Source organism: Chiloscyllium plagiosum, unplaced genomic scaffold, assembly GCF_037043375.1.
Source record: "Chiloscyllium plagiosum isolate Xiang-an unplaced genomic scaffold, Cpla_swu_hap1 HiC_scaffold_11, whole genome shotgun sequence".
NCBI classification, from domain to species: Eukaryota; Metazoa; Chordata; class Chondrichthyes; order Orectolobiformes; family Hemiscylliidae; genus Chiloscyllium; species Chiloscyllium plagiosum.
Genome location: NW_028270149.1, coordinates 75,617,397 through 75,642,799, shown reverse-complemented (window position 1 = coordinate 75,642,799; position 25,403 = coordinate 75,617,397). Strand labels below are relative to the sequence as shown.

General features: G+C 40.5%; 1 long non-coding RNA gene across 4 annotated transcripts in view; it reads left to right on the top strand.

Moving 5' to 3' along the window:
* LOC148148831 (uncharacterized) overlaps positions 1-24,802 on the top strand; it is a 30,383-nt gene extending 5,581 nt beyond the window's left edge. Inside the window, exons 1-3 of one of the 4 annotated variants that reach the window (XR_015758683.1) lie at positions 1,057-1,157; positions 14,234-16,231; positions 21,201-24,802. This is a non-coding gene — a long non-coding RNA (uncharacterized LOC148148831). Of the gene's footprint in view, positions 1-1,056; positions 1,158-14,219; positions 16,232-21,200 lie in introns of those variants that run through there. The other 3 variants (XR_015758681.1, XR_015758682.1, XR_015758680.1) reach the window with 3 other exon arrangements.
* The last annotated feature ends 601 nt before the right edge of the window (positions 24,803-25,403 follow it).

Here is a 25,403-nt window from a genome sequence, read left to right as displayed (position 1 = left end):
CATCTTAAATGGGTGCTCCTTTTATTTTTAAACTCGGCTATGTTTTGATGTGGCACTCCCAATGTGACGTGTGTACTGTCTATCGCACCCTTTGTCTGGGGAAGCTAGCAAAGTCAGCCCAAGCCTTGAGCTGCGACACTGACCTCATCCTGGGGAAACTCAATGAAGCCATGTGATATATCAAGGTGTAAGATGAATTAATATTTGGAAAACACATCTTTGAAACAATATATATGATAAATCTATGTATGTATAGTGTGAGCCCTCTTTGTTACTCCCTTTAATCTTTAATCAGTTGCACTTTTAACGTTCTCTCGCTTCTAAATATTAAAATGTTATTTTGTTAATAATGTAACTTCATACGAGGGAATGCAGTCCTTCATTTGTTAGTCAGTTTAATTACTTTGAATGTTCCAAATTATTTATCATCCAATATTAATGTAAATCCTCCTCCGTGCAGTAATTATCCTGTATTGGTTTACAATTGACATTTTGCATCTTTAAAATATTTATTCTCATTCAAGAAAAAGAAATATTCGCTAACTTTACATTCAAAAGAAGCTGGAATGTGTAGAAGTAGAGATGGTGTAAGGTCAGCTATAATAAGGGATTAGAAAACAGGACAGATTTTTTCAGTTAATGTGCTCAGGAAGTGAGGTTTAAATCATATTGAAAAAGTTTGGAGCATTGACAACGCTTTTCCCAAAAGTCTTCGCTTTCAGTATAAAGTTAGTTTGCCCCTTAAGAGATGACAGCTGAAGCAGGCGTGGGATTCATGCCAAATTAGTGAGTGATGTTTGGCCTTTGCTCTGATCTGGAATCTCACCAGGCATCTCACTTGGCATAAACAACAACTCAATACAGTAATTCACTCTCTGTTCATGAAGACCAATGACCTCAGCTGACAGCATACAGGACCTTCCCCTCTCTGGCCCTGTCACAAGGTCTATTTAATCTCCAGATAACAAACCAAATAAACTGCCTCAATCTCCTGTCCCCGTGTTGACCTCAGTACAGGTACCACCATGCCAAGGTTGTGTCAACTCACTCCTCCTGCAAAGACCCACTCGGGTTTCATTGATGTGAATGTACATTTAACTCTACAATTGCTTCATAAAATATACTTACGGATGTCCTGTGGTGCTGCTAATGTTGAGGTAGGATTTTCTTTTAAACTGGATTATTTAGACAAGTGTAAGTTGCAGATCACTGAGATCAACTGGTAAGCATCCCCTCGATCAAGGATCAATGGAAAAGACTGACCATACTAAAGTTTAAGTCTTAGGGTCTTGCACTGATTTGAAGTTCTTCCCATGTGTGGTAGCAGTGTTTTGTGATCTCTCGGTGAGAGCCTGTGACATGGAAGTGAGAGGGGATTTCAATTCTTGGAGCATTAACGAGGAAGGTCCTAGGGTCTCAGAGTTCAGCGCGAAGTCTGGGGATTATGGTGCACTCAAAGGACAGTCAAAAATTTTGACACTGAGTGCATCCAGGGTTAATCTGAGGCAAGGATAACAAAAAGTGTAAACAGCTGTGGTGGGAGAGTTGCAGGCTAGGAATGTTGGAAGGTGGGTGAAATGTCCCTTGGGAAGGTGGGGGTGGGCCCCTATTAAACCACTTTCGTCCTAGAAGATTTGGCACACTCATAGTGGTGATGGGTAACAGAGTGGGCATATTGTCCTGTTCTGACATATCTTCAGCCCTTTTTCTCCACTAAGATACTTCCCACTGCCACTAAAATAATGTTAATCCCTTTCTTCCTATGGTGTGCAGCTTTAGCCAGTCATGACCACACTACACTCTTTTTCAAGCTGGTATGAATCAATCCTCATTATCATGTTTATGAACCTCACAGCAACAGGCCTTCAATTAGCATGAATCGCAAAACATTCATTTAAACAAAATTGCAACATTTTGTTTTGTATACTTTGGTAACAGGATCAGCAAAAGAACCTCTGGGAAGAACATAAAGAAAAAAATTGACGTTGTACTTGCAAAACAGTAGTTATAAACTACAGGCAGAATTTGCAACATTGTTTATAGGAAATAATAATGCTGGAAAATACAAAATCTATAAACTAGATCCAAGGCTTTTCAAATCCAATTTTTCTGTTTGTTTTTTTTTCCTCTAATTTATTTCTCCTGTTCTCCAGAGATTGTTGATGCCGTCATTGGGATTTGATTCCAAGGGAAATATTTGCCTAAAAGGCTATTGAGGGGGCCCTTATGTTGAATGCTAGAAGATTATCCATCCATTCAGAATATTATCATCCACCACGCACATTCATGTACTTTCCTATTTAGGGCCATAGCAATCAATAACAACAACACTGGCTAACATTTTCAAAATGTAAAATCACCACTATATTGCTTGAAGTCATTAATGTAACAAAAACTAAACTGGTAAGAGGCCAAAAACCTGACAGAAACTGATTGTACAGTTCATTTAAATGGTCTCATTTACTTGTATTGTGTCATGAAAATCTTAGCAGAGCATAGGGTTGCTCTCTTATTACAGAGAGGTGACTAGTGGTGATTTAATCTGAGGGCCACCATACCTCAGGCGGGGGAAGAGGTTGAGAGGAAGAGTCCTTCATGGAAATCTCAACCAGTGATGGGAATTAAACCCACGCTATTGGCATCACACTGCTCTGCAAAGCAACAATCCAGCCAACTGAGCTAAACTGATTTTGCTCCCCCAACCCCTTCCCTCCCCCCCCAACCCACCTTGGAACTACAAGTGTCTTTCTTTTGTCTATTTTAACCTGCTTCTTACACAGGCATCAAACACACCAGTGCAAATCCAGGTGAGTCCCTCTACACACATGCAATACAGTTCCAATTGTCATTTTAACTCTGTTTAAATGGGGCGGTCGCTGTAGTTTTTCTGTCAGGTCAGTCTGGGGCAGAAGGGAGTCATCCCCCAGATGAGGGGCAGGAAGGAAAGTTTATATCTCCTTCGCCCAAGATATCCCACTCCTCCTCCAACCTCATCAACCCACTTGAAAGTGAGGACCCCAGGATCCATTCAAGACAATGTGATGGTGTGTCGTCTCTGAGGTATTTGCTACTCCCCTACTTACCCTGGTGGGATTGAACAAAATCTTGTTTGGCACCAATTGGCTAGCCCTTATTCTACAGCAGGGAAATTACCACAGAGTGTGACTTTTAAGTCAACCAAACACACAAGACAACACCTTTTTTCAATGTCAAATATCATGTTTAGATTTAACACCAGAGGATAAGTCAAAGCTCACTCCACCCCCATTTTTCTGCTGAGAAATACTACACTGGCACTAATTGTTGATCTCAATTTTTCTCTGCAGAAAGACATATTTTATGCAATTTACAAGTCAGTCCATAGATTGAGCAGGCAATATGCACCATATTGCGAAGAAAGTGCACTGGATATCAGAACATGCATATACAGAACAGACTTCACTTGTCTTAGAGGTAGCCTTTCTGGCTATTCTAGCAAAAGGAATTGAATACAAAAAAATGTTTCAAACTAAAAGTCAGAACATTTGTTAAGCTGCCAAATAACTGTGCTGCAGTGTGTTTGTTCAGTATTAGTGAACAACTTGGTTGGGGGAATAGACGGAGCAAGAATCCACTCTGAAGGAATTACCCAAATTGTGAATGTCTAATGAGAGCAGAGAGCAGCCTTTGACCTTATCTTTGGAAGTGCATATCAGACTGGGTCCTTGAACATCCTCAAAGCTTAAATCATCAACATTAATGCAACACCTTTATTTGGTCAAATAAAAAACCAGCAAACATTCCAAGTGTAACCATCGCTGCAGAGTTATGCATCTTTCAAAAAGAGTTTCAAACTTCAAAGTGATAGTAGAACAATTGACTTAACTGTTTATATTTTTAAACTTTTAGTGTCACAGATTAATTAAAGTATAATTGACTAAACATCAGCAGGGCACAAACTGTCTTCAGATTGTTCCAAATAATTATCTATTTAGATGGATGGTGTCTGGATGATGTCTTGTGAAGGGATGATTCTGAAACCAAAATGCCAAATCTGATTCAGAGTGGATTCTTTACAATAATGGCACAGTCAAAGTAACCAAGTGGAAATTTGATGAATATATTGCATTGGTTATCAAAGATGACAAACTTAATGGTTTATAAAATGTCTTGATTGTGCTTAAAAATCTTCTTCTACAATTAAAGCATTATAAAATTCTTGCCAATTTAGTTTTAATTTAAATAATCTTTATTATATTTTCTTCATATTTCAAAATGGTGGATGCCCAAGTAAACATCAGTGGTTCATATTTTATACTCAATATAACAGTACTGATGGGGACAGGTCTGTTGCTGTCTAAAACTGGGGTACAGTACTGGTGGGGACAGGACTGTCACTGTATAACACTAGGGTACCGTACTTGTGGGGACAGATCTGTCGCTGTATAACACTGGGGAACAGTACTGATGGGGGTCAGGTCTGTCGCTTTATACCACTAGGGTACAGTTCTGGTGGGGACAGGTCTGTCAGTGTATAACACTGGGGTACAGTTCTGGTGGGGACAGGTCTGTCAGTGTATAACACTGGGCGCCTAGGAACCCTCCAACCACAAGGGATGAACTCAGATTTCTCCAGTTTCCTCATTTCACCTACCCCCACCTTGTCTCAGTCCCAACCCTTGAACTCAGCACCACCTTCCTAACCTGCAATCTTCTTCCTCTCCGCCCCCACCCCCACTTCGGCTTATGACCCTCACCTTAACCTCCTTCCACCTATCGCATTTCCAACGCCCCTCCCCCAAGGCCCTCCTCCCTACCTTTTATCTTAGCCTGCTGGACACACTTTCCTCATTCCTGAAGAAGGGCTCATGCCCGAAATGTCGATTCTCCTGCTCCTTGGATGCTGCCTGACCTGCTGCGTGTTTCCAGCAACACATTTTCAGCTCTACTCAATATAAAAGTGAATGTCAGTTTTGGAAGACTTTATTAAATCTTCAAATGTCAAGTTAAAAACCTTGATAATTGTCAGCTCATTTTCCAACCAAATGTCTGCAGGAAGTTAAAAGCTACGTCCTTGTATGAAATCTTGAAACATACACACACATATCAAATATAGCTTCACCAGATACATTCAGTGAGTAAAATTCCACAATTTATCAAAGTAGCTTCTATATAAGCTCAAATACATAGTTACAGCTAGAATTCATTTTCTTCAATTCATAATTGCTCATTATCTTTCTAAAATGTAGCCACAGGCAAGAATTAGCAACATAGAACAAAGTTGTGTCACAAAGAATTACCATGCACGTAAAATGACCTTATCATGGTTCCAATTTTAACAGAAGCGTGAGCATAAATTGAGTCATTACCCTGTTATTTGGCCTCTGCCTTATGTTTTCTAAATAATTCTTACTAGGTTCAATAATAGTGCTCCATGCTGAAAATCAACTTACTTTTCTTCCTGCCCTTCAGGGAGCAGTATACTTTTTTTCCCTACATTGGTAGTCCAAAACAGCAACACTTCTGCAAATGAGGACTACAAAGATTTATAATCCATATTGAATGGAGATGATAAATAACAAAAACAAATGCTGGGGCATTTCTGCCCTTTGCAAATTGCAGGATGGAGCAGTGGCAATTTTCATACAATGGCTGTTAAACTTTCAGCATGTTCAAAAACTCAAGACTAGAGGAGCTGTTCACTGTAACGACCTGTTCATTCAGAAATTTAGTCCACAGATCAAAATGTTGGATGTTTTGGGTTGCTTTCACTTCCCATTACTGGGCTGAGATGGATTTTGTTTTCCATTTTGATGCAATGCTGATTGATCAGTGTTGAATTTGTCTGAAGGGTTTGTCTCTGTAAAGTTTAGAAGGGGAAGAGGTGACTTGATTGAAACATAAGATCCTGGGGGCTTGTGACAGGGTGGATGAGGAAAGAATGTTTCCAATTGTGGGGAGTCTTTAGAGTGAAGGGACATTGTTTAAAAACCATTCAAAACTGTGAAGAGGTGAGATGTTTTTGGACGAGGGAAAATGGTATCAGCAGTACCTATTGCCCTCTATACATCTTGTTCCTCTCACTTCCACATACTGCAGAGGGCTCTCAGCACAGACATCAATCCATGCTACATCCTGTGGCCTTGAAGTTATGCTTCATGCTGGTACAGTTACATACGGAACTGCACAGAAAGTCAAGAAAAACAGATACAGGGTGAAAGCAGCCTTTTTCTAAAGAAGTGCCAAACTATGTGCAGTGCATTGCCATTCTTGCCATCAAAATGCCCTTAAGTCATTTTCTTCCTTGCTGTCTCTCCAGCTATGTTTTAGTGGAGCCTGTTCCCCCACTGCCAAATCAAAGCCACCTACCCACCTGAGAAAGAATGCCTCATTAGGACTCTACAATCACACAGCATCAACTTCACCAGTTTCCAAGTCTCCCTCCCCTCACCTCATCCCAGATCCAACCCTCCAACTTGGTACCACCGTCTTGAACTGTCCTTTCTCACCATCTTCCTTCCCATCTATCTGCTCAACCCTCCCCACCAACCTATCACAATTACCTTCCATCTACATCCACCTATCGTCAACCCCCCCACTCCCCCCCGCCTTACCATTAACTGTATAAGTCCTGCTAAGATTTGCTTTTCCAAAATGCAGCACCTCATATTTATCTAAATTAAACTTCTGAGTGAGGCAAAAGTGTTTGGCATCCATGGGTCAACAATGGTGAGGTGTCCTGAGGGAGTGAGAACAGTGCTGAAGCCTTGCAGAGTTATTGGTGGAAATCAGGTGAGGGAAGATGTTGCAGACAATGATGAGAATGGTAAACGTGAACCGGGTGGCACTATGGCTCAATGGTCAGAACTGCTGCCTCGTAGTGCCAGGGACCTGGGTTTGATTCCAACCTCGGGTGACTGTCTGTGTGAATTTTGCACATTCTCCCCGTGTCTGCATGGGTTTCAGCCGAGTGCTCCAGTTTCTTCCCACAGTCCAAAGATTTGCCATACTAAATTGCCAGTAGCATTCAGGGACGTGTAGGCTAGCTGCCTTAGCCATGGGTCCTGCAGGATTACAGGGATCGGATAGCAGGATGGGTCTGAGTGAGATGCTCTTCAGAGTGTCGGTGTGGGCCTGTTGGGCTAAATGGCCTATTTCCACACTATGGGGACTCTATGACTGTGAACCATGGTGGGAAGTGGATGCAATGACAGAGATAGAGGGGATAGCAAAGAAGGGCGTAGCACTTGCCCCGGCACAGTGGAGATCATTGACACTGTTGGCCATTCCTCCAGTTTTTCAAGACAGCAATGACCCAGGTAGTGCCCTCAAACGATGCTGCCAAGATCTGGTGATGTGGCCTCCTTTGCCGGATCTCCTCTTCTTTGCACCATTCTCTCAACCAGCGCCTCCAGGTCCCTTATCAGTGTACCATGGTGCTAACTTCCCCTTTTTAGACAACTTCAAACTCCATCCTTGAGCAGTCAGGGAAGCCTTTTAAAGGTGGCATGGGTTGAAGGGATGCCTAACTTTCAGAGGATATATCTGGCAAGTTTCTGTAGGAATGGTGTGTGGTAGGATTGGGCTAGAATTGGATGTGCAGGAAGCCATAGCGGCTGGGTTTGTAGGGTGGGTGGGGGTTGGGGGAAGGAGGGTGGGGGGGGGGGGTAGTGCAGATAGTTAATGAGATGCATTGGGTAAAATACATTGAGAAATCTCACTGGGACTCGCAGTGGAATTCCCTTAAAAAAGCTCTCGTAACTCACTCTTTGCCAAAAAGACGTAAAATTTAGCCCATTGTCTTATCATTTAACAGATTCATAGAATCATGCAATGCAAAAGAGGCCTTTCAGCCTATCAAGTCCAAACCACAAAATATACACTACCTACAACACTCCCACTTTCCCGCACAAGGCCCGTAGGCTTGAATGTTCTCAGTGCTCATTCAAGTCCTTTTTAAAGATTGTGAGGTTTCCCTCCCAGGCAATGCATTCCAGATTGCTACCACCCTCTGGGTGAAAACAGTTTCCCGCAAATCCCCTCTAAACATCTGCTACTCACTTTAAAATTATGTCCCCTTGTTAATGACCCTTCAACCAAGGGGAACGGCTGCTTTCTATCCACCCTGTCCATGAGAGTCGGAATGGTATACGCCTCCAGGGATCTGCAGACAAGTAGCCCAAGATCCCTTTGTTCCTGAGCCCAGAGAAGATAAGTAGGAGTAGGTACATGGCTTTGTCAGAGTAATGGGAATCACAATGGTGCAGTAAATCATCCCAAAGTCCTAAAGGAAATGGCAGCAGAGATAGTGGATCCATTGGTTATAATATTCCAAAATTCCAGGGATTCTAGAAAGATTCCAGTGGATTTGAGAAACGCTTATGCTACTTCATAAAGAGGAGGAGCTAGAAAGTAGGAAGCTATAGAACAGTTGATGTAATATTTGTTATTAAAAAAACTTCTTGGAATCCATCATTAAAGAAGTAGGTACAGCAGGAAACAAGTAGGACAAATGAAGTTTTGCCACTTATTGCTAAAGGAATGAAGTCTAAAAGCAGATAAGTGTTTTTGCAACTGTGCAAAGTATTAGCGAGACTATAATGGAGTACTGCATACAATTTTCATACTTCATCCCCTTAGTTGGGGAAAGATGTATTTGCATTGGATGCAATTCAAAGAATGTTCACTAGATTAAGTCCAGAGATGCAAGGTTTATTTTATGAGGAGAGATTGAACAGCTTGGGCAGTACTTGCTGGAATTTAGATAGATGAGAAGAGATCAAATTGAGGTGTGTAAGATGCTAAAGGAAATTGACAAAGTTGTCATACAGAGGATATTTTCTCCTGTGGGCCAATCTAGTATGAGAGGTCATAGTTGTAGGATAAGGGGTGACAGGTTTAAAACAGCAGAGAGGAGGAATTACTTCTCTAAAAGGATCATGAATCTGTGAAATTGATGACCTCAGAGTGTTATGGACACTGGAATACTGAATAATTTAAGATAGGCTGATTTTTAATTAGGAATGGGTTGAAGGTTCATGGGGACTGGCCAACTATTGGAATTGGAAGTGGAAAGTGGGATTGATGCTGGGATGAGATCAGGTGTACGGTAAATGGTGGAGCAGGCTTGAGGAACCGGATTGCCTACTCCTGCTCCTAGTTCTTATGTTCTTACATTAATGGTTATCCTCTGCTGAAGGATAGATTGGATTGTGGCAACAGTCTGTAAGGCCATTTAAACATTGAGATCCACAGCCATGATGACAGCAGTCTGGGTTTGCATGGCAACAGCATGGAATATGAAGGCCTAAGCCTGAGCTATTGCTACTCTGAGATTTGGCTGATTTCTACCAGTGGCTCAATGGAAACTGAGAAAACAGCCATATTACGATGCACCATCTGTATCAGTCAGTGTTCCTATGGAGTTGGCCTCCATTCCTGCTGGAAAGGATGAATCCACACTCTGCACAATACCCTGTGTCATGTTGGAGGCAGACTCCTCCATGCCCTTTACCAGTGACAGGAGGCTGTCTGAAAGTCATCATCTGAGTGTCCTTCTGATCTGTGACCATACATTCCATGTGGATTTCAACCCAAGCTGGCCTAACTAAAGCCCAAAGTTCCCAGAGTCTGCACATCCCAAGGTTCACTAGATGCCAGTCTCTGAACTGGCAGTCTCCATGATTCTAAGTCCAGCACTTCTGTCAAGCTCAGGGGATGCAAGAATGCCAATAATTTGCCTGTTCAGCTTCAACCTCTTCAGTTCCAGGCCACCTCATCATGCACGTGAGAGGACAAATGATCTGTGTTTGTGCAGCACCGCATTTGCACTGTCACTGAATAGCTGGTGCTTTATAGTTGCAGTGAGAGGTGGATGTGAGGCTGGCATAATTAGAAAGTGTGTGATGGTGAAGTAGAACATCTGGATGTCTGACATGAGGCTTTGACAGGGGCCTCACATGCTCAAAAACGTAGTGGACATCTGCCCCGGCTGGAGCAGGGGAACTAGCTCTCCATCTCTCAAAGTGATACGAGTGCATCGGAGAAATAGAAAGTTACGTAAACGTACTTGCAAAGGAGGATTAACTTGGAGTACTTATTAAAATTTTCATTGACATTGAAATTGTTATAAGTCAGAACATGTGCTTGAGCTTTTCACTGTCACCTCCCTTCCATTTGGTGCTCTTGAATTCCAATTAACTATTAACCTTCAGGAGAATAACATGACCAGAGTGGAAGCAGAGCAACAGATGCGGAGATGATTTGTGTTAGGGTGGGGTTGGGAGCGCAACCCCGCAGAGCACGCCAGAGTGTGTGGGTAAGTTGATGGTGAACTTCTGAACCCTCCATAGCATTCTCCCTTATCAGAGTATGGCCATTGACAGCTGGAATCTGGAGAAGCAAGTAGAGGAAGAGGAGGTGGGAAAGTGAATGCAACTTGGACCATTTCACTCTAGACCAGACCTGGGCATTTTACGGCCTGCGGGCCATATCCGGCCCTTTGGTCGTTCCTGTCCGACCCGCATGAGGTCAATCTTAAATTAGAACATAAATGAAAAAGTATTTATGCCATGCAAGCAATACAACTGTGTTGCTTTTGTTTTGAAAAGGATGCTTTCTTTATTTATGTATGGACGCACATGCGCGTGTATGTGCTTGCTTGCGTGCGTGCGTGAACAGCTAAAAGTGATGCTTGCTGGCTAGCTCTCAAAATGTCAGCTCACGCCAAGACAAGTTATGCCATATCCCACAAAATCGCCAGAAATAGTAAACCATTTTCTGATGGAGGGTTTATTAAAGAGTGCATGTTGGACTCTGCAGAACCAATATGCCCGGAGAAAAAGGAGGCATTTGAGAATGTGCCCCTCTCCCGACGCACGGTAACGAGAAGGATTGGGGACATCGCAAGAAATCTGGAGCTTCAGCTGCAGCACAGAGCGGTCAACTTTGACTTTTTTTCCTTGGCTTTGGATGAGAGCTGTGACGTATGTAACACAGCCCAGCTACTCATCTTCGTACGTGGGATAACTACGGACTTTAAAATCACGGAGGAGCTGGTCGCCATGCAGTCAATGAAAGGAACAACAACTGGTAATGATTTGTTCACAGAGGTAAACGCATGTTTGGACACGTTGGGACTAAAACGGGATAAACTGGTGGGTGTGACAACGGATGGTTGTCCAAATCTAACGGGAAGAAATGTTGGACTCTTAAAGAGAATGCAGGATAAAGTGACAGAAATTGACCCTGAACAAAAATTGGTATTTTTGTATTGTAATATACATCAGGAAATGTTGTGTAAGTCAGTGTTAAAAATTAACCATGTGGTTGATCTTGTAACTAAAATAGTTAACTTCATCAGGGCAAGAGCTTTGAATCACAGGCAGTTTGTTGCACTTTTGGAGGAAAATGAGACTGAACATCGTGACATAGGCTACCACACAGCTGTCAGGTGGCTCAGCCTGGGCAAAATGCTGAAAAGTGTACGGGACCTGAGAGAAGAGATTCAAGATTTCTGTGTGAAGAAAGGGAATGGCATTCCACAGCTTTCAGATGCAGACTGGATTGCAGACCTTGGTTTTGCTGTTGATGTGACTGCACTTATGAATGAACTAAATGTGAAACTGCAGTGCAAGGGCCTTTTTGTGCATGAAATGTACAACTTGGTGAAGGCTTTTATGAGAAAGTTGCAGCTTCTCTCAAGCCAAATGGAGGACAACATTCTCACCCACTTGCTAACACTGAAGGAAGCCGCACCTTCAGCTGATCACCTCCACAGGTACTCATCTATGTTAGAAGCACTGCATGGTGAATTTTCAAGGCAATTTCAAGACTTTAAAATAGTTGAGAATGAAATGCAACATGATTTTTCCCCCGTTTACATGCAATGTGGGGAATGCACCTAGTGATGTTCAGCTTGAAACTCATTGACCTGCAGTCTCACACACTTCTGGCAGAGTACTTTAGGTCAGTCTCACTGCTTGATTTTTACTCTTCTCTCAAAGGGGAGAACTTTCCACACATGAGGAGGCATGCTCAGAAGATTCTAGTCCTCTTTGGATCTACCTATATATGTGAACAGACGTTCTCAGTGATGAAGTTCAACAAATCCAAATACAGATCCTCTATCACTGATGATCACCTCTCAGCTGTCCTTCGCATATCCACCTCAGACATTCAACCAGATTTCAGTGCACTTGTTCAAGCCCAAAACAGACTGGATTTTTCTCACTAAACAAGTAAAATGAACTGAAAAACATCAAAAGCACTTATTGCTTTTTGTATAGAGTTGTTTGTTGCTTGTAATACTGAACAATAATGAAACAACTTTTCATTATTGGTTTGTGAGATTAACATGTTAAAAATAAAATGAAATACTGAAATTATTGTTTTTACTGTTTATTTCTTCTATATTTAACCTACTCCACAATTTCATATCGTTATTGTCACAGAATATCCTTTTTTTTTGATTATAAGTTTCAATGCAAAACTATATACTTTAGTACTTTTTACAATGGGAGAAAATTAATACTGAGCAGAATTATGTTCAACTTATTGTTGGTTCGGCCCTCCAACACAACTCAGGTTTCTCATGTGGCCCCTTGGAAGAATTAATTGCCCACCCCTGCTCTAGACCAACTCTCTGAGACTGAGTTTTTAACAGTCTCTCTGAGACTGAGTTTTATCTGAATAATGCCCCTCATCAGAAACCTGGCATGAATGAATTTTTACAGCTTGACATAAATGTACTGCAGCTTTTGAAATTTGAAATTACCTGAAAAAAGGCATTGATTAGAAGATTAAAGAAGAAAAATTGAATAATGACCTTGCTGAGTATAACAAAGGAACTGTAACATGTCTGACAAAAAGCATACTTCACAGATCAGGGTTTGAGGAGAGATGGAAACTTTTTTTTTGAAAATAAATTCAAGGTTATGAGGGAGTTTCATGGTTATGTTGCATTAGCTCCACCTAATCGATAATATCGCACAGTCTTTGGTGAAGAGATAGTTTGGCACAAGATATAGACAGAAGTGACACACATGCTGCTGATAGAGCCATAGTCATATTTATAGCGATGTACAGCACAGAAACACACCCTTCGATCCAACTTATCCCATACTGACCAGAAATCCTAAATTAATCTAGTCCCATTTGCCAGTATTTGGTCCTATCCCTCTAAAACCTTTCTATTCTTGTTTTCATCCAGATGCCTTTTGAATATTGTAATTTTATCAGCCTCCACTACCTCCTCTATCAACTCCTTCCATTCACGCACCACCCTCTTCCTGAAAAAGTTGCACCCTAGGTCCCTTTTAAAACTTCCCCCTCTCACCTTAAATCTATGTCCTCTGGTTTTGGACTCCCCTACCCTGGGAAAGATACCTTGGCTATTCACCCTATTCATGTTCCTTATGATTTTATAAAGCTCTATAAGGTCATCCCTTAGCCACGATGCACCAGGTAAAATAGCCCCAGCCTACTCAAACCCACCCTATAATTCAAATCCTCATGGGTTTCTGGGTTACCGCCCAGTGGGCGGCACGGTGGCACAGTGGTTAGTACTGCTGCCTCACAGCGCCAGAGACCCGGGTTCAATTCCCGACTCAGGCGACTGACTGTGTGGAGTTTGCACGTTCTCCCCGTGTCTGCGTGGGTTTCCTCCGGGTGCTCCAGTTTCCTCCCACAGTCCAATGATGTGCAGGGTCAGGTGAATTGGCAACGCTAAATTGCCCATAGTGTTAGGTTAAAGGGGTAAATGTAGGGGTAGGGGTATGGGTGGGTTGCGCTTCGGCGGGTCAGTGTGGACTTGTTGGGCCGAAGGGCCTGTTTCCACCCTGTAAGTAATCTAATCTAAATAAAGAAACAAAGAACTGTAGATGCTGGAAATCAGAAATAAAAACTGAAATTGCTGGAAAAACTCAGCTGCTCAGGCAGGGTCTGAGGAAAAAGAAACAGAGTTAATGTTTCTGAAGAAGGGTCACTGGACCTGAAATGTTAACTCTACTTCCTCTTCACAGATGCTGCCAAACCTGCTGAATTTTTTCCCAACATATTCTGGTTTTGCTTCTGAGTTACCTGTCCAATGACATTACCACCATGCCTCTCTCTCTGCCTCATTAATGTCAATTGTAATTATTGCTATCATGTAATAATCTATACCCAACTATATGAGAAAAGTACCTCTTCTTGTTTTATTGTTTATAATTGCCTATCTTCTATCACTGATAATGAAACAGGCTCTTTGACGCAGAAATGAAACGAGGATCGATAGCGGTGGCATTAGGGTTACGTCATGGAACTACAAGTACAGAAGCTCAGGCTAAAGTTCTGGAAACATTGGTAGATGGTGAAGTATGAATTCAATGAAAATCTGATAGAAAAAGTTGGATTGGAGGACTGGTACTAGCAAAAATTCTCCAGTGATTGATAACCAGAAGACACAACGAAGGTCAAGTCATATTTAATTTTCCTATTTCGAAATGCTGATTGGGTTGATTTTTTTTATTTATCTAAACCATTATGTGAGAGATTAGAAACGTATGTTACTGAAATAAGAAATGGTAACTGAAAGGAAATTGTGTTTGAGAAAATTGAGGATACCCGATAACCAGAATGCATAACTCAGTAACTAGCTTATGAAAAGTTTTTTTTATTCATTCATCAGGCATGGGCAATGCTGGGCTGTCCAGCATTTATGCCCATCCCAAGTTGCCCTGGAGAAGGTGGTGGTGAGCTGCCATCTTGAACTGCTGCCATCCATGTCTTGTTGGTTGACCCATAATGCCCTAAGGGAGGGAATTCCACGATTTTGACCCAGTAACAGTGAAGGAATATTTCCAAGTTAGGATGGTGAGTGACTTGGAAGGGAACTTGCAGGTGATGGTGTTCCCCTGTAACCGCTACCCTTGTCCTTATAGATGGAAGTGATTGTAGATTTAGAAGATGCTGTCTCAGAATCTTTGGTGAATTTCTGTAGTGCAGTTTGTACTGCTGCTACTAAACATTGGTGGTGGAGGCAGTAGATGTTTGTGGATGTGGTGCCAATCAAGCAGGTTGCTTTGTCCTGGATGGTGTCAAGCTTCTTGAGTGTTGTTGGGGCTGCACCCACCCTGGCAAGTGGGGAGTATTCCATCACATTCCTGACTTGTGCCTTACAGATGGTGGACATGTTGTTAAAGAAAAATAGCTTGAAACTTGTTGGACCTTTAATGTAATAACTCTTCCAAAGGTATTTCACAGATGATTAGCAAATAAAATTTGACACCCAAAAGTTATTCGGACAGATAAGGTGTGTTTTAAGGAATACCTTAAACTGGAATATAAGGTAGAGTAGTGGAGAGGTTTGGGACATAGTAGTGGGTAGTGGGCATGCAGAGATTCAAAACTTAGGGTTTTTTTTGAAAATATGACAGCCAATAGTGGAGGGATTAAGATCTGAGGAGCTTATGAGATCAGAATTGGAGGAGTTTAATGTATTTTAGAGGCTTGTGGGACTGGTAGAGATTACATAGTAAGAGGTCCTGAATTTGCTGAACAAAATCATTAGGTTTATGCAATGAATTATAGTCAAAATATGTTAACAAGTGTAAAAGGTCAGATTTATACACTGAAATCAAAATGTAGGTATTTAAATTAGCTGAGATTTCATGTGGTTTTAATAAATGATTTAAAATGGGTGTATGTCGCTCTTATTCTTAAACTATCAAAATGGTGCCAGATTGTGGCGACAAATTAAAGCTTTTCACTGCATTTTTATTGTGCTTCACTGTCAAATACACGTGACAATAAATCATTCATTTATTCATTCTTTGCAAACAATTCATGCAGAATGTCAGCCTGGCCTGACTATACTGCTCTTTGTTAGAGAATATTTACAAGTAATTTAGTGTAAAAAACAATTTCCATGACCATTTACTGTCTTTAAAGTGCTGATAGCAAATTAACCATTATTGAAATGTTGTTACTAATGAAAAAATAGAATGCAATGGAACTAATACATGCACGGCAAACTCCCCGAAACAGAAATGTGATGTTTATCGGCTAATTTGTTTCTGCAATGCTCATTGAGGGATAATTATCGGATACAGCATATAATTCCTGTGTTCATCTTCAAAGTACTCTCAAGATCTCTTATATCAATATGAACAGACTGACGCCTCCTTCAGTACTGCACTGGAAGCCTTAGCTTTTATGTTATGGACTCAAACCTTGGAGTGGGATTTGAATCCAAGAATCTAGTGATGTGGAGGTGAGTGTTACCAAGCAAGCCACATTCACATTAAGCATCTTCTGGATAAAGTGTCCAAATTTTGCAGTTAAATAGCCCTGACCTTGTTACTGAGATGAGGAGACAATATTTTTCCAAGGAGACATATATCAACAAGACATTGTTACAAGGAGCAAATGGTCATGACTAGAGATAGTCAGAGAGATGTACAGCATGGACCAACTCGTCCATTCAGACCATATATCCTAACCCAATCTTGTCCCATGTGGCAGTACCTGACCCGTATCCCTCGAAATGCTTCCTATTCATCTACCCATCCAGATGCCTTTTAAATGTTGTAATTGTACCAGCCTCCACCACTTCCTCTGGCAGCTCATTCCACACACACACCACCTTCTGCATGAAAAAATTGCTCCATAGGTCCCTTTTAAATCTTTCCCCTCTCACCCTAAATTATGCCCTCCAGATCTGGACTGTTCCACCTCAGGAAAAAGACCTTGTCTATTTCCAATCCATACGCCTCATGATTTCATAAACCTCTGTAAGGTCACCCCTCAGCCACTGATGCTCCGGGGAAATCAGTCCCAGCCTATTCAGTCTCTCCCTATAGCTCAAATCCTTCAACCCTGGCAACTTCCTTGTAAATCTTTTGTGAACCCTTTCAAGTTTCACAATATCCTACTGATAGGAAGGAGACCAGAATTGCACACAATATTCCAAATGTGGCCTAACTAATGTCCTGTCCAGCCGCAACATGACCTCCCAACTCCTAGAGAGAAAGTGAGGGCTGCAGATGCTGGAGATCAGAGCTAAAAATGTGTTGCTGGAAATGCGCAGCAGGTCAGGCAGCATCCAAGGAACAGGAGAATCGACATTTCGGGCATAAGCCTGAAGAAGGGCTTATGCCCAAAATGTCGAATCTCCTGTTCCTTGGATGCTGCCTGACCTGCTGCGCTTTTCCAGCAACACATTTTCAGCTCCCAACTCCTATGCTCAATGCTCTGACCAATAAAGGAAACCATACCAAACAATCTTCACTATCCTATCTATCTGTGACTCCACAAGGAACTATGAACCTGCACTCCAAGGTCTCTTTGTTCAGCAACACTCCCTAGGACCTTACCATTAAGTGTATAAGTCTTGCTGAGATTTGCTTTCCCAACATGCAGCACCTCATATTTATCTAAATTAAATTCCATCTGCCATTCCTCAGCCCATTGGCCCATCTGGTCAAGATCCCGTTGTACTCTGGTAACCTTCTTCGCTGTCCACTACACCTCCAATTTGGTGTCATCTGCAAACTTACTAACTATACCTCCTATGTTCACATCCAAATCATTTATATAAATGACGAAAAGCAGCGGACCCAGCACTGATCCTTGTGGCACACCACTGGTCATAGGCCTCCAGTCTGAAAAGCAACTCTCTGCCACCACCCTCTGTCTTCTACCTTCAAGCCAGTTCTGTATCCAAATAGCTAGTTTAGATTAGGCAGCTTTACTGGTCTTTCTACTGGATTCTTTAAAACATTAGCTTCATCACATCATGATCATTTTGCTCTTTGGAAATAGAGTGAGTTATCTCAACTGAAGACCCCAGGACACAAAAGAACAAACTGTGATAATCATTCTCATGTGTGTTAGTGTACATGAAATATGAATCTCGCTGTGTATATAAAATGGCATTTAAGTGCATCAGAAGGTTAAGTGCAGACATCAATGGCATTCCATCTGCTTACAAGTGGCAATTGGCTAACATTTCTTGAGTCTGAACAAATATTTTTGGCAATTAATTCCAGGACATAAATCTCTTTGTATCCTACATAGTTAGGCTCCAAAATTAGGTGCAGTAATATTAATTTCCCTAACTTTACACACATAAGAATCCAACAAAGATAATGGTATAATTCAGGTCCAGGCTCCTATGATGGGTGGCAGAAGACAATTAAGATATAAAAGATGTGAAACCTGACCCTAATTCACTTTGAAGATGGCACTTCATTTTTAACAGAGACAGCCTGGGGAGTGGAGGGAATGGGATCAGGTAACCAACCTGTTCTCAATTTGTACTTTTTTTTTTACTAGGCAATCTAACTCAAATTTTGACAGCCATTTTGAGTCGTGAAAAGACACTTTCTGTAGGTTAGTTTCTCCAGCACTGCTTGGGGGGCAAAGGAAAGGAGAACATCCCCTCAGCTTTTCAAAGCCTATTTGCTTCAGTGTCACCACACGATATGAGGTATCCATTTCAAACACTTCAGCCCAAGTCTATTGATTTCCAGCTACTGGCCTTCTCTGAGTGGAGTGAGACAATCCTCCACACCAATTTCCCCATCCCACCATCCTCTCTGGCCTGCAACTGCAGCCTCTCGGTGGAGGCTTTCCTGCTGGTCAGCCACCGTCTGAGCATAGCTCACCAGAGATTATCCTGCATTTCCAGGTTGTAACCTCCTTGTGCTGCCCTGTCCCCTTAAATCTCATAGCTGTTCTCCATCAAGTGACTTCAATGAACCAACTCTCATTTGTGTCATGGAAACAGAAATAGTTGGAAAAACTCAGCAGGTCTGCCAGCATCTGTAGAAAGAAAACAGAGTTAACATTTCAAGTCCTTCAAAACTAATAGTGATGACAGGGGCTTAGAGGCAATGGAGTGAGCAGATTGGCAGAGACAAAGCCTAGAAAGAGAGAAAGAAAGACAGTTAGGCAAACAATGGATGGATGACAATAAGTCATGGAGGAAGAAAAGCAGATAATGGGGACCACGAGTACTTGAAAATGGTTGGCTGTGCTGAAAGCAGTCCATATCATGACAGGGCTGGGGTGTGGGGGTGAGTAAAGGACATGGAAGATCGTGCTCAGGCCCCAAAATTATTGAACTCTATTTGAGTCCTGAAGGCTGCAGGATTCCCATGGGGAAAATGAGATGTTGTTTGTGTCATTTTTGTTTATACTTCCCTCTCTATCTTATTTACTGCTTTAATTTTTTTTGCTAGAATCCAAAATCATATTTCCAAGAATATCTGTAAACGTTTCCTGGACTGGATTTGACAGCTTAAAGAAGTTAGGAAAGAATTTACTAGATTTTCTTTTCCCCTCCTGTCTTTGATTTTTTTTTTCCAATTCTTGAAGGAGATGAAATGGATCTGGGTGCCTCTGCTTTGATTCATAACTTTCTAACTGTATGGGACAGGCTAGACAGGCTTGAGGGTCAACCTATTCCTGTCTGTCATTTTCATACATTCACTTATAATCCACACTTGCCACTCTTGGATAAAGCCGTATCCTTATTATGCTGCTGTGCCTCAGTCCAGCTCAGTTAATGTTGAATATTATTCACAGCAGCTTCAAGGTTCCTTATAAAAGACACAAAGATTGCAGGCTGTTTAACCACGTTCGTTAGTCCAGTAACCACAGATTAATGAAGCCTGGGGTAGATTTTCCCATTGCCTGCTGACAACTACCCAGAGGAAGGCCAGGATTCTTGTGAAGGTCATCAGTCACTGGGCTACAGACAGAACCAGAAGGGCAATAGCCTGGAGCAGTGTACCAACCTAGCCATCTCAATATCTGATAGATCTGATGGGTCAAATTTCAAGATGGGGCATGGCAGGTGGGCTTAAGAATGAGAACAGCAGATGTCGATTTTGTGAAACCACTGCTGCAACAAAATTCTGACCCTTCTGCCTACCTACACCAAAATCACAATCAAATCTAAGACTCGGCTCCTCTATGGTTACATCCTCGGTGATACTGCAGTCTCTATGTATGCTATAGAACAGCTCTTTGTGTTTTCCAGCAGCCTACCAGTTGACTCACATATGCTCTAGCCTTTCCATGATAAATCAGTGAGGAGAATTGCACTGGCCACCTAGATGAAAGGAACAAAGTAGCTGCTTTCTTGCTGTCAGTTTTAGTACTTTGTTTCCATTGTCTGGAATACCTGAAAAGTCAATCTCTTATTCTCTCAAACCATCTACAGTTAATTACAATGGAAAGGACCTGGATGGTGTGCCTTCTTTTTCTCTGATTTGAACAAATTGGAATTGATTTTGATATAAATGCCCTGGACACAAAAAGGTAAAGTCACCATCATCAATTCAGACCATAGAACTGCTCTCTCAATAGACAGAAAATATCAGTGGTGGCTTAACCTGTGGCTCACCACAACTCAAACAAGTGGCGAGTCCTCCATGGCAACCTTAGCCAGTGCAGAAATTGAACTTACACTGTTCGTGTCACTTTACATTTCAAACCAGCCCTCCGCTGGACCAACCCCCATAAAACAATTGTCAGCTTTGTCAATTTGTCAATACTAAAATAAGGTGAATAATAGTGACTGAGAATGCAGAACAGTAACAAGTATTGCAAACTGAACAAAAACCTGAACAGTGTAGAATGAAAAGAACAGAAAGACTTAAAAAGTTAGCAGCAAGTAGTGTGAAGAGGCAGTCAAATACCATGTTGAAAGCAATGGATTACATATTGACACATAGTGACTGAAACACAAATGAAGATCATATAGAGAGAACAGGATGTACTTTTGAACACTAAGCTTCAAAAGGAACAGTTCTATATTGGAGAAAGTAGAGAATAGAAATATTAATATTTCTAAGTCTAAAGATGATAAATCATGAAAAAAATGTGTTCTCATATTTTAAAGGGAAAAATTTCATACTGATTGAAAAGAGAATGACATAACAAGAACACGTATATTCATGCACTGAATATTCACTTCACATACAAATGCTTCGTTATGTCCAATACAGGCATGAAAATATTACAAATTTTAAAACTGCAATTTGTTTTAAGAATTGATGCAAGAGCTTTTAAAAATGCTGCCAACATAGCAAGTGATTTTAGGTCCAGTCAGACCTGAAGGTGAATTTTGCTTTCTGTATCTGTATCTAGTCATGTGCATGTGATGGTGTGCGAGCGATAAAACCTCCAGGGCAGATGTGCAATAATTTTTTTTTATTTTTAAATTCATAAAGGCTGCTGGAGGCATCTTTTAAAATAGGAAATCACCCTGAGTGAAAGAAAATACACACACCTCACACATAAAAACATGTTGGTCATGGACAACAATAAATGCGATTTTCAAAAGCCACAACCGCTACAAAGACAAGGGCAGCAAATACGTTGGAAGACAGCCATCTGCAAGTACCCCTTTGCAACATACCACTCTGATTTGGAACGATGTTACCACTCCTTACTGCATCAAGCAAAGTCCTGGAACTCCCAGTCGGTGTGCTACACCCCAAATATTTCTACGGTTCAAGGAGGCACCTTTTATTTTATTTATTCACATGATGTGAGCATTGTTGGCTAAACCAGGATTCATTGCCCAGTCCTAGTTGCCCTCAAGGAGACATCCCTTCTCAAGATCAGATATGGTGATAAATGCTGGACTGGCCAATTACGCCAACATCCCATTAACATTTATTTTTTAAAATCTGCTTGTGACAAAATGGGCGCTACAGTCCAGGATCAATTAATTGCAAATAGGCCAAATCTGACTTTAAAGAACTTGGTGTTAAGAAGGAAGAAGTAACATAAACCGAAATTTGTTGAAACAAAGCACAAAGGATTGCAGTAGTGAACTTTGTGGGTGCTGACAATAGAAAGTAACACAGCCAATGTTTGATGTGAAAGCATTTCTGCAACAGAAGAACCTAACTTGCCTAAAAATAGCACCTCTAAACATTTAACAATGAAAATCTAAAGCTAATTAGGTAGAACTTTGCCCCGGGATCTTCATTGTCTTCTTGATCCACTTGAATTTGGATGGGGCATCAGTTTTATGTCTCCTCAATGATTGGCACCAGTGTTGTGAAACATCCATGCATCTAGCTCATGTCAAAATCTGACATCTTTTAAAGATGTTAATGTTGCTTCAAAAATGTCAAGCCTTTGGGCATTGAAGCCCTGAAGCACACTAATTCCCCAAGAAATTATCACTGACTCAACTAATCACTTCTCTTACCTAACCAATAAAATGGTTGTTATCTGAATATAAATGAATCAGAAACAGACTATCGATTTAAGTTAATGCCAATTTTTAATGGCACTAACCATGGACTTAGAAGTGCCTGTAATCACTAAAACCCAGCATGCTAAGGATTTATTCAAGGCACCCACTCACCACATTACACTTGTTATGATATACTAATTGCTTTTAAACTTATGCAAGAGGTGGGCATTAACTGAGGTATCATTTGAGCCCTATAAATATGCACAGATGTAACTGTGGTTGTTTTTTTGTAATCTGTACCTGTTATTATAAGACTGTGAAAGATTAGATCAAGGGGACAGAGTAATGGGTGCTCCTATTTAAGACAAAGGTGGGGAGAATTTTGTTTTTGTTTCTCAACGTGCTGTGAGTCTTTGGGATTCTGTTCCCCAGAGAGGAGAAAGGCAGGGTCACTGAATATTTTAAGACAGCAATAGGTAGATTCTTGACTAACAATGGAGTCAAAGGTCATCAGGGTGAGGATGGAATGTGACCACAAACAGATCATCTATGATATTATTCAATGGCAGAATAGGCTCAAGAGGCTGACCTCTGCCTAACTCATAAGTTTGTACGTAGTTAAAAAAGCTGGCTCCAGCCCTAACCTTCAGTAACTGATTTCTGGAATTCATTTGCAACTGGCAAATTGGCAAAAATATCTACTCTTTGATTTATGTTCACCTTGTTGGCTGATACATGGAGAATTTATCTAAATGAGGTACAATAAATAATGTAAGTGGCAATATAATTCCTATCTCAAGAATTTGTATAACTTACATTGTCATATGATGTCCTAGATAACAGCAAAAAATTTACAGTTCAAAGGGAAAATCATCTTAGGTGCAAATTATTTGTATATCATGCAATTATTCTTGTGATTACATTGTAAATTATTTCTTGTAATCAATTTGTAATTCAAATACAATTTACAAATAAAGCAAGTACTTTATAGAAATGGCATTTCTTGACACAAATTGCATGCCACAATATAATTTATCTAAGCCATCTGACATTATTGCATAGTATATTGCATCTCATAGATAGCATCGTATTTGCAATGTGTGTCCTTAATGAAAAGACAAACATGTGAGAGTTGGTAAAATATTTGCAGGATAATATTTATAAAAAGCTTGTCATTATTAAAAATCAATGATAATTATTACCAGGTAGATAACAATTTTTCTTCAGTGAAGATTACCTTCTTTTGATCTGCTCTTCATTTATCATACTGACAATTGTTATAATCTTAGAGGGGGAGCACTTCTCCTGCAATGCAAAGCAGCACTCCAACTTATGTCAGAACCCAATAATCTGAGGGGCAAGTGTCCAAAATTAGGGAGAAGAAAAATGTAAAATCTATCTCAAAAGTCAATGTAACTTTTTCCCCAATGTCTCAGCTTTGCTTTGGCTGCCAGGAGTATTCATATTCACAGTTAATAACAATAGAAGAGAATTGCATTACTATATACAGTGATAAATAGTAAAATTTGTGAGATGTGAACTTTAGAGGTGGGTGATGTATTTAACTGTATTTATCATATCTGCCTTTAATAATAAAAGATTAGCTGCTATAAGTGTCACATTTTACATACTAGTGCTAGTTATCAAATAAAACATGCTAAAATTCCAAGGGATACACCAAGTATATGTATGGCACATGTATGGCATGTGTACACAAAGATCACAAAAAGGGCTACAAACAAGCAATACGAACTACCATTCAACAAACCGATGACACATAAACCTATATAATAGCCACTACTGGATGTAAAACCTGGCTGTTTGAATCTATGACACATAATATTTCACATCCTTAACATCAAAAAAAGATTCTTGACTGCCTACAGTTCCTACAATTTTTTGGGGCTCAGATTCATACAAGATCCGATATGAAACACATGCTGCCTTCCCACTCCCCATTCCTCTGAATGCCGTTCCATACCTTGTCAAGCTTAAAGAGCTGACATTTCCCACTGACGCAGTACCTTGGTGTATTGAACTTTTTGAAGGTCTTTGCACATTTGTGGTGAGAAATATTTCCCAATTCATGTCTTGAAAACTTTTGAAATGTAAAACAAACAGATTGACAACAGACCAAAATATTCCTTACAGATCTCTTTGCAATTGAATTTAAGTAATTCATGATATTGTTATTTTGTTTGTCACTTAGTGTGAATGTCTATACGTGTACATAGATATACATACAAATAGTGTCCACAAAAACACCTAAAATATTGCCACAATATGAAAAGATAACACCATGTGTATGTTATGTGTAGATATTTATGCTGAGATCTCAGAAGCTGCAAAAAACATTGCTACAATACAAAGAGATAACAACTACAAAATATAACTATAACAAACAGAAACATCTTTAGTATAATTTGCTTTGCTTCTGTCAATTAGTTCTGTGTACATTTTGCTGTGTATTTGTTAAGTATCAAAGTATTTTAGATAGCTTTTTGGAGAGAAGATATTATTAAAAAGAAGCATGTTTACTTTCCAATTTTAATTTTGTTTGTGGATTGAATTGTATCTAACCTTATTATAAAGTCATGCTGAATAAAAGTGAGATTATTTTTAGTACCAAAGAAAAAGATGTTTTCATTTTTCTTCTGTCATTGATCGCTGATAAATTATTTTGCATCTGCTTTTGAAGTTTGTTCTGCAGATTGGATCCTCTATTTGAAGATTTGCTCTGTCATTATTTTTGAAAAATAATGATATCCAAACCTCAGTTTTATGGGCCTCTGAAGAATAGAATTATTTAATTAATTTTGATGCATTTTCCCTGTGTTTAAAAGTCTGCCTTGTGGGAAGTTAAAATGGTGGCTATCAGTGGCTAAATATTTAGTGTTCTGTGTCTTTGTGTTTCCTACTTCCTTCCTCTCCATGTTTGAATAAATAAATGCAGTCGCCCATTTAGTACGAATGGGTAAGTGGCTACTTCTTTGCCTACAATGCTGTTCCATCCTCCTCTGGCTATTGTCACTCTCCTGGCTTCTTGCCAGTAAAACATTCTCTGAGAATGATCTGAGTTATAAATGTGCTGCACCCTCACATTCCACACCCACAGGTCAAACTGAACACAGCTATGAGAAATATTCTCTTCAGTCTCAACACTATTTTCATTTATAGGCTATGTCTGCCAGCATTGCTGGAAAGACAAACATTTAGGCATCAG